Below are 8013 nucleotides of genomic sequence, written 5' to 3' on the forward strand. Positions count from 1 at the left end.
TTTGACAGCAGTTATACAAGAGTTACAGCAAGATCTGAATGATATGAGTGTCCATATTAATACTGTGGAAGCCAGAGTTGATACCTCTGAGGACACGGTATCGGGAGCCCAGCGTGGAGTGGAGGATGTGTGGGCAGAACTTGCAGACTTGGTTACTACGATGGAGGATCTTGAGAATAGGGACCGGAGGAATAACATCCACATCAGAAGGATTCCCGATACCAATGAGTATGGTGAGGCAAGGGAAATGGTTACAGGATTGGGGCGCTGGCTGCTAGAGGATGACTCTCTTGATCTGGATATCGAGCAGGCCCATAGATCTTTGGGGCTCCGCATGGCTGACAGACCCCGTGACATCATCGTTTGCCTTCAAAGCTTTACCCTGAAGGAGCGCCTCTTGCATTATGCTCGTGAGTTTGGCATGGTTACTTGGAAAGGATGTCGCCTAGAACTGTACCAGGATCTGGCAGCCGGCAGACTTTGCCCATCTGGGGGGATAAAAATGCGCTGGATAGAGTACAGAGGGCATGGTAGGATTTTATTTGGGGGCATCGGAAGCCTAGAATTAGTCAGAAAGTTCTGTACCTTAGTACACTGTTCTTCAACCACCAGTCCGCAAACCGGTGCCAGTCCGTAAAAAATTTCTGCCGGTCCGCACAGGGCTGGCAAGATCAAGTCGGCAGTTAAATTTCCTACCGACTGCAGATCAAGACAGGCTGCCGACGTCGGGGCCTTCCCTCTCTGAGTCTCGCCTGTTCGGAAACAGAAAGTTGAAACAAAATAGGCGGGACTCAGAGAGTGAAGGTCCCGACGTTGGCAGCCTGTCTTGATTGCCGCCCCTGCCGAATTGCTGAAGAGGGCCGCGGGAAAGGTGCAAGTGGAAGGGAGAGTGCTGCAGATAAAAGGGAGATGGTCAGCTTGTGCGAGCAAGATCCTGGGGAGCCTACAGTGGCTATCTCCCCTCCCAGCAGCTCTCCTACTTGCCAGGGCAGTGATTCACCGGCAACTTCCTCTTTCATCAGAGGCGGCAACAGACCCAAGGGTGCCTAAGTAAATCACTGCTGCAGGCAAGTACTGAGAACTGTTGGAAGGGGAGGAAGCCACTGTAGGAGGCTGGGAAGCTGCTGGATAAAAGGAGAGCTGCTACTAGACCTGGAGGGAGGTAGAAGGAGAGATGCTGCTGGGAGGGGAGGAGGGAAAGGGATGGGAAGAGAGTTAATGTTGGATAGGGGGGAATAGGGAAGGGAAAAGGAAAAAAAGAAGGAAACAGCTGGCAGGGAGATTACAGGAAGGGAAGGGGGTCAGGGTGGAATGGAGAGATCAGATGAGGGAAAGGGGAGAGAGAGGAATGAGAAAGTAGAGAGAGATTGATGCTGGAAAGGGGGTCAGCAAAGAAATGAGAGAGGGATAAAGATGCTAGATCTGGTGTAGGAGAGATAAAAATGAAGAAAGCAGTGAAGCTGGAATGAATGATGTAAAAAGGAGAGAGGAGACACAGGCTAGAGAGAGGGGCATAGAAAGAAGTCAGATACATATGGAAGGGGGGAGAGGGCAGACAGTGGATGGAACGGGCAGATGCTGGATTGAAGAGACAGGGCAGACGCTGGAAGGAAAAGAGTGAAAAGAAGATGAAAGCAGAGACCAGAGACAACAAAAGGTAGAAAAAACATTTTTTATTTCTATTTTGTCATTAGAATATATCAGATTTGAAATAGACATAACTGGGAACTGCAGTATTCTGTTAGCATGATATTTCTGTGTAGCATTCTATAATAACTTGGCTTGTTCAGTTTTCTTGATAGTAGAGGGGATATATGTGAAAGGGAGGGGAGACAGGGGTTTTGTTGGTCTGTGCTCTATATATTTGTATTTATAAAATCACAATTGTTCAGAATATTGTTTCTTTTTATACTTTAATAAAAAGTTCAATATAAAATCATAACTGCGGCTTGTGCAGATGGGGATCAGATGGTTTGTGGGGACCGAGCTTGCGGAGACGGGGCGGAAACAGTTTTTTTAAATTTCAGTCTTAATAGTTTGCCGGTCCACAAAATAATTCTTTTATTTCTGCCAGTCCATCCACAGGTGTAAAAAAGTTGAAGAACACTGCCTTAGTACATCACCTTTTTGGCCACCTAAAGATCATCACACAGCACCTTCCTCTTCATCACCTAAACCAGGGGTAGAGAACTCCGTTCCTGGAGAGCCATATTCCAGTCGTGTTTTCAGGATTTCCCCAATGAATATGCATTGAAAGCAGTGCATGCAAATAGATCTCATGCATATTCATTGAGGAAATCCTGAAAACCCGACTGGAATTCTGCTCTCGAGGACCGGAGTTCCCTACCCCTGACCATTCTCTTGTTTTGGTTTTTTGCTGTCCACATGCATGACCTTGCATTTCTTAGCATTAAAATTTTAGCCGTCTAATTCTTGGTGTTTGCTGCTCTGCACCTGATAACTATAAATCTGATTGGCATTTACCTAGTGTGCATACGCATTTCAATTTCATATAACTTTTCTCTTCATTTTAGCCTTTAACCAGTTATTTACTTTCAACTTTTACTTGAATATGTTAAAACAAACAAAAAAAACAAAACAAACCAGCGTCTGCAGCGATTTCTACCGGAAATAAAAAGCTCCATAACATTCCAAGGACTGTTGTTCCAATTGTTTCAATCTAAAATTTCATCATACACATCCTATTTCCACTCAACTGTATTGCACCCGCCTTTGTAGCACTAAACAGTACTGGAATTAATCTTAGACCGATTAGGGGGCTCCGAAAGTGCTTCATTTTAGCAAGTCCAAACTCAACTACGGTACTTACCGTTCCTACAGCTTTTATTTCTCTATATAACGCGACGGTTTAAATCCTGTTTTCTTTTCTAGCAACACAAGCAAGGCGACTACTATAAACTGCTTTTTGGCAGAAACGCAAACGTGGTTGAGAGGAGACGCCTCCCAGCTACGGCCGAACAGTTTGGTTTTTTTTAAAAATGTAACATCAAACACTGCACAAACTTAATTTGCTCACCCTGCTTCCAGTCCAATTTCCGCTCCAAAGCTCAGCAGTTTGGCTTTCCCCCGTACTAGGTTGCAAGTTGCACGCAAGCTTCTGCTTTACGTTTTAGAGCTGGCAATAAATAAACAAAGCTTCTGACATCTGCAAGGCGCAGAGCGCGGCAAGCAAGCTCTAAATATAAAACTCACCTAATATGAAACCACTCCGCGGCAGGGAGGGGGCGTAGGGGCTCCTGATGGAAAGGGGTGGGAGGAGGCGATGTTGCAAAACTAAAAGAGAGGTGAAGGGGGGAAAGTTTCTGCAACTGCAGAAGTCACCCTTGCCTGAAGGGTTGGGGGGGGGGCGGCGTCATGTGTTAAAGGTTTTTGTTTTGGGGATATTTTTAACGCTATTTTGTGTCTATAGGAAAATATACTGGTAGCTGCGCTAAAACATTCCTGGAAAGCTTTCCTAGCATAGCTGTTAGGAAAGTATGCAACAAGTATTTTCCTTTTCCACTGTGACTCCTGAAGGCAATAAAATGAACTCCACCCATGTAAATAAGTGCAGTTATGGGACTGATGCCCAAATGGGGCTGCCGAGGTTTTCCCTCACTCCCACTGCCGGAGGCAGAAATATGGCCATGCTGGCAGGCAGCAGCTGTGCAGGTCGGGGAGTGAAACAGGGCGGATGTTGAAAACCCAAGAGCAGCGCCCGGCCTGACTTTTTCTGCCCCTGTAGAGAGATTCTGTTTTCTCTGATCGGTTTTCATGGGCCAGAGGAATGGGAGCAGCGATTGCAGCTTCTGGAAACAAACCAGACATATAAAAAAAGACCAAGACCCACTTTCTACTTCTGATTTGTATTTCATACCTGAAGAAGAGGTGTGGTACCAGGTATCCTTGTGAATCACAGGTGTGGAGAAGCTGTTTGTGTAAGGTCACCTAGGTTTGCTTACTTCTTTTACAAGCAAACGTTCACACCCAGGAACAAATACAAAAATGGAAAATAAGAAAATAGTGCTATTGACTTACAAAGATATTGAAGTCAAACTCAACACAGTGTAGGCAGTGGCTAATGCCAGGGCAGGATTAATTCATCGGGGGCCTCTAGGTACACAAGTACACTGGGCCCCCTGCCCTACCCCCATGTATTTACCCATTTTCTTATTTACTTCTTTATTTCAAAATTCAAAACAAACAACAAAGATTGCCATACCAGTGCCAGTGTACAGTTTTTCTTCTATGCAACCTCCAAACATCTCTGAACAAATCCCCCTTTCCTTCCTAGAGAAGAGATCTTCAGCAGGCAGGGCTTTGGGAAGCGCACCAATTTTTCTCTCCTTTACTTTCTGCCCTACATCCATCTTTAGCATTAACATTCAACTTTCTTCAATTCTACTTTTCTATGTCAAAATCTTCTTCAAAATCTCAGTGGCATACTTAGCATATATGACACCCGGGGCCCATCATTTTTTGCCCCCTCCCCCCCCCCCATCTGTACGAAAAACATGATTTTTAGTAACAAGCCACACGTCACACATGAGTACCTAGGAAAAGGCAGCATCTTACATATTGCAGTGAGCAGTACATCAATACACCCATTGTAAAACTAAACAAGCCAGACTAGTACAGATCAATCCTACACCGTCAATCCTAACAGAAAATCATGTCTTTCGAACACACAGAACACAGAAAACACCTTTGCCTAGTATGGAATATGTCATCAAAAACTAACCCCTCCCCCTTTTACAAAACTGTAGTGTGGATTTTAGCCACAGAGGTAACAGCTCTGATGCTCATAGAATTCTGAGCATCAGAGCTGCTACCACCATGGCTGGCGCTAAAAAACGCTCCACAGTTTTGTAAAAGGGGGATAAAATAGAAATACATAGACAAAGGTTAAATTGAACCAGCAAGAAGCTGGACTCTGCATAAAATGCAACACCACAGAAACAGTGATACATGTCTCCTAAAGCAATAAATAAATAGAAAATTTTTGTTCTACCTTTGTCTTCTCTGGTTTCTGCTTTCCTCATCTTCTTGTTACTCTCTTCCTTCCGTCCACTGTCTGCCGCCTCTCTGCCCCTCCCTATATGGCATCTTCTCTCCTATGCCCCTTCCAGAAACTGTATGCCTCCCTCTTCCATCTCTCTTTTCACCCCCATTGGTCTGGCATCTCTCTCCTCTCCTTCCCTCTCCCAAACCTCTCTTCTGGAATCCCTTTCTTCCCTCATTTTCCTTTGCAGTTTATTTTCTGCATCCATCTAGATTAAGTTCTTACTACACTCTTCAATTTCTTTTTTACTGTCTACCTACAGCTCGCCATCTCTTTCCCTCACCCCCTCCAGTATTTCCCTAACTCAATCCTTTTCCTCATCATCTGTCCTCTTCTCTCTCCCCACTTCCATCATCTGCCCCTTCTCCCCACTTCCATCATCTGCCCTCTTATCTCTCCCCTTTCTCCCCACTTCCCATCATCTGCCCCCTTCTCTCAATCTCTCCATCCACCACAGGCCCATCTTTCTCCCTTCCTCACCTTTCTCCCTTCCTCACCTTTCTGATTTTGGCAATAAGATCTGCAACCCCCCCTCCCCCCCCGCGATGAGACTTAAGATCTGCAATGGGCCTCTTTCTACCCCTGGCATCAACAGAACTTCAGATCGGCAACACGGTGCTCAGTCAAAAGCGGAAACAGGAAGCTGAGTCAGAGGGAAGCTTTTGACATGAGCATTAGAGAATAGCACGGGGGAAAAAATCTGTCCCCGTCACTGCACCGTCCCCTTCACCGCCCAGTCACCGTCCCCGCAGCATCCATACAAGCCTCAGTACTGCAATATTTAGCTTATTCCTTCCTTATAAATCAAAGTTCTGGCTGCTGAACTGGAGAAAGAGATGTTCAGCTGGCAGGGCTTTGTTTATAAATTGTTATCAACACAACTAATATACTACTTTATCCTGAAACAAAAGAAAAAGAAATAGAATTTTTTTTCTACCTTTGTTGTCTGGTTTCTGCTTTCCTCATATTCTCATTCAATTCCTTCCATCCACTGTCTCTCTTCTCTCTACGTCTTCCATTTGTTCTGTTACTGTGCCTCTCCCTTTCTCCCCCTTCCAAATTGGTCTGGCACCCATTTTCTTCCCTCCGCTCCCCCCATAATTTGGCATCTCTTTCTTCTTCCCTGCCAGCGTCTTCTCCCCACTCTCTCTTCCCCATTTCCCTTCAGCATCTTCTCCCCACTCTCTCTTCCCCATTTCCTTTCAGCGTCCTTCTCCCCCCGCCCCTGTGTCTTCCTCATGTCCTATCAGCGTCCTTCTCCCCCTCTGTCTTCCCCATGTGCTTTCAGCGTCCTTCTCCCCTCTCTGTCTTCCCCATGTGCTTTCAGCATCCTTCTCCCCACTCTGTCTTCCCCATGTGCTTTCAGCGTCCTTCTCCCCCCTCTATCTTCTAAATGTGCTTTCAGCATCCTTCTCCCTCCTCTGTTTTACCCATTTCCCTGAAGTGTCTTTTCCTCTCCACTCCACCTTTCCTCCCTTTCTCTCCCCCCCCCCCCGCCCGCCCGACCGACAACAGGCCCGGTCCGACAAACCTCCCTGCCCTGTGGCCGCGAGTCTAAATTACCTTCTTACAGCAGCCAAGCGTTGTAGTTGCATATGGCTGCCGTTAAGGTTGTCTCTGATGCAACTTCTGGTTGCATCAGAGATGACTTTTACGGCAGCCACACACAGCTTCAATACTCCAGCTGCTGTAAGAAGATAATTTAGACTCGCGGCCATAGGGCAGGGAGGTTTGTCGGACCAGGCCTGTTGTTGATCGGGCAGGCGGGCGGGGGGAAGTGCCAAGAAGGTAAAGGGACCTGGGCGGCTGTGCACCCCCCCTAAGGCTGAACCCAGGGCAGACCTCCCCCCCCCTTGGTACACCACTGCAAAATCTACTTTTCCATGTCTTCCCTTCCCATCTATCCATGTGTACCATCTACTCGCTCTTTCTTCACCCTTATTCCCATCTGTTCATAAGAAGCACTTCTTCCATCTCTCTTCCCTGCCACACCCATTGCTATGCACATCTCCTTCCTCTCTATCCCCTTCCCCTCCAACCCTGTGCACCATCTCCTCCCTTTCTCATGGTCTGATATCTCTGTCTTCCCCCTCCAATGGTCTGGCATCTCTCTCCTCTTCCATGGTCCAGCATCTCTCTCTTCTTCCCTCCCTCTTCCTATGGTCTAACATCTCTCTCCCTCTCTTGCCTCCTTCCCGCAGTCTGGCATATCTCTCTCCTCTCCTTCCTGCAGTCTGGCATATCTCTCTCTCCTCCTTTCTGCAGTTTGGCATCTCTCTCTCCCCTCCTTCCCTTCCCTAGTCTGGCATCTTTCTCTCTCCTTCCCCTTCCAGTGGTCTGACAGCTCTCTCTCTCTCTTTCTATCACCCTTTTGCAGATCCCGACATCTCTCCCTTCTTTGAATCATCTCTCCTCCCTCTCAGTGTAACATTTCTCCTTCCCTCCTCTCCACCACTATCATGTCCAATTCTCCCTCTTTCTTCCTTTCCCAATGTATACTATCTCTCTTTCCCTCCCACTCTATGCACCTATGTACTACTAGTACTACATATCACTTATATAGCGTTGAAAGGAATATGCAGCAATTTACATTTTGACATTTAATAGACAGTCCCTGTTTGGAAAAGCTTACAATCTAACTTGGAAAGATAGACATGACATAGAGGGTTTGGGATGCAGAACCCAAGGTGAGAGGAGTTAAGAGTTGAAAGCACTGGGCCTTGAACACTGCCAGAAACAGAGCCCGCCATAAGGATTCGGGCAGCTTGTTCCAAGCATACAGCACAGCAAGGTAGAAGGGATGGAGTCTGAGTTGGCAGTTGAAGAGAAGGGCACAAATAGGAGGACCAGCTAAGCTCACGGGGGGGGTGGGGGGAGAAAACATAGGGGAGATAAGCGCACCACCTTTTTGTGTAAATTTTACGTGTGGATACTGGCAACTGAAAATGTGC

At 46.6% G+C, this 8013-nt stretch overlaps 1 protein-coding gene across 6 annotated transcripts in view; it reads right to left on the reverse strand.

Annotated features, from left to right (window-relative positions):
- The window catches only part of SLC7A2 (solute carrier family 7 member 2), a 185534-nt gene extending 181722 nt beyond the window's left edge, over positions 1-3812 (reverse strand). For 3 of the 6 annotated variants that reach the window (XM_033944290.1, XM_033944272.1, XM_033944241.1), the window contains exon 1: positions 3038-3812. The gene's annotated coding sequence lies outside the window, so the exon portion shown is untranslated. Of the gene's footprint in view, positions 1-2830; positions 2998-3037 lie in introns of those variants that run through there. The other 3 variants (XM_033944280.1, XM_033944259.1, XM_033944265.1) reach the window with 2 other exon arrangements.
- Between the last annotated feature and the right edge of the window lie 4201 nt (positions 3813-8013).

This window comes from Geotrypetes seraphini, chromosome 1 (assembly GCF_902459505.1).
Source record: "Geotrypetes seraphini chromosome 1, aGeoSer1.1, whole genome shotgun sequence".
Classification (NCBI taxonomy): domain Eukaryota; kingdom Metazoa; phylum Chordata; class Amphibia; order Gymnophiona; family Dermophiidae; genus Geotrypetes; species Geotrypetes seraphini.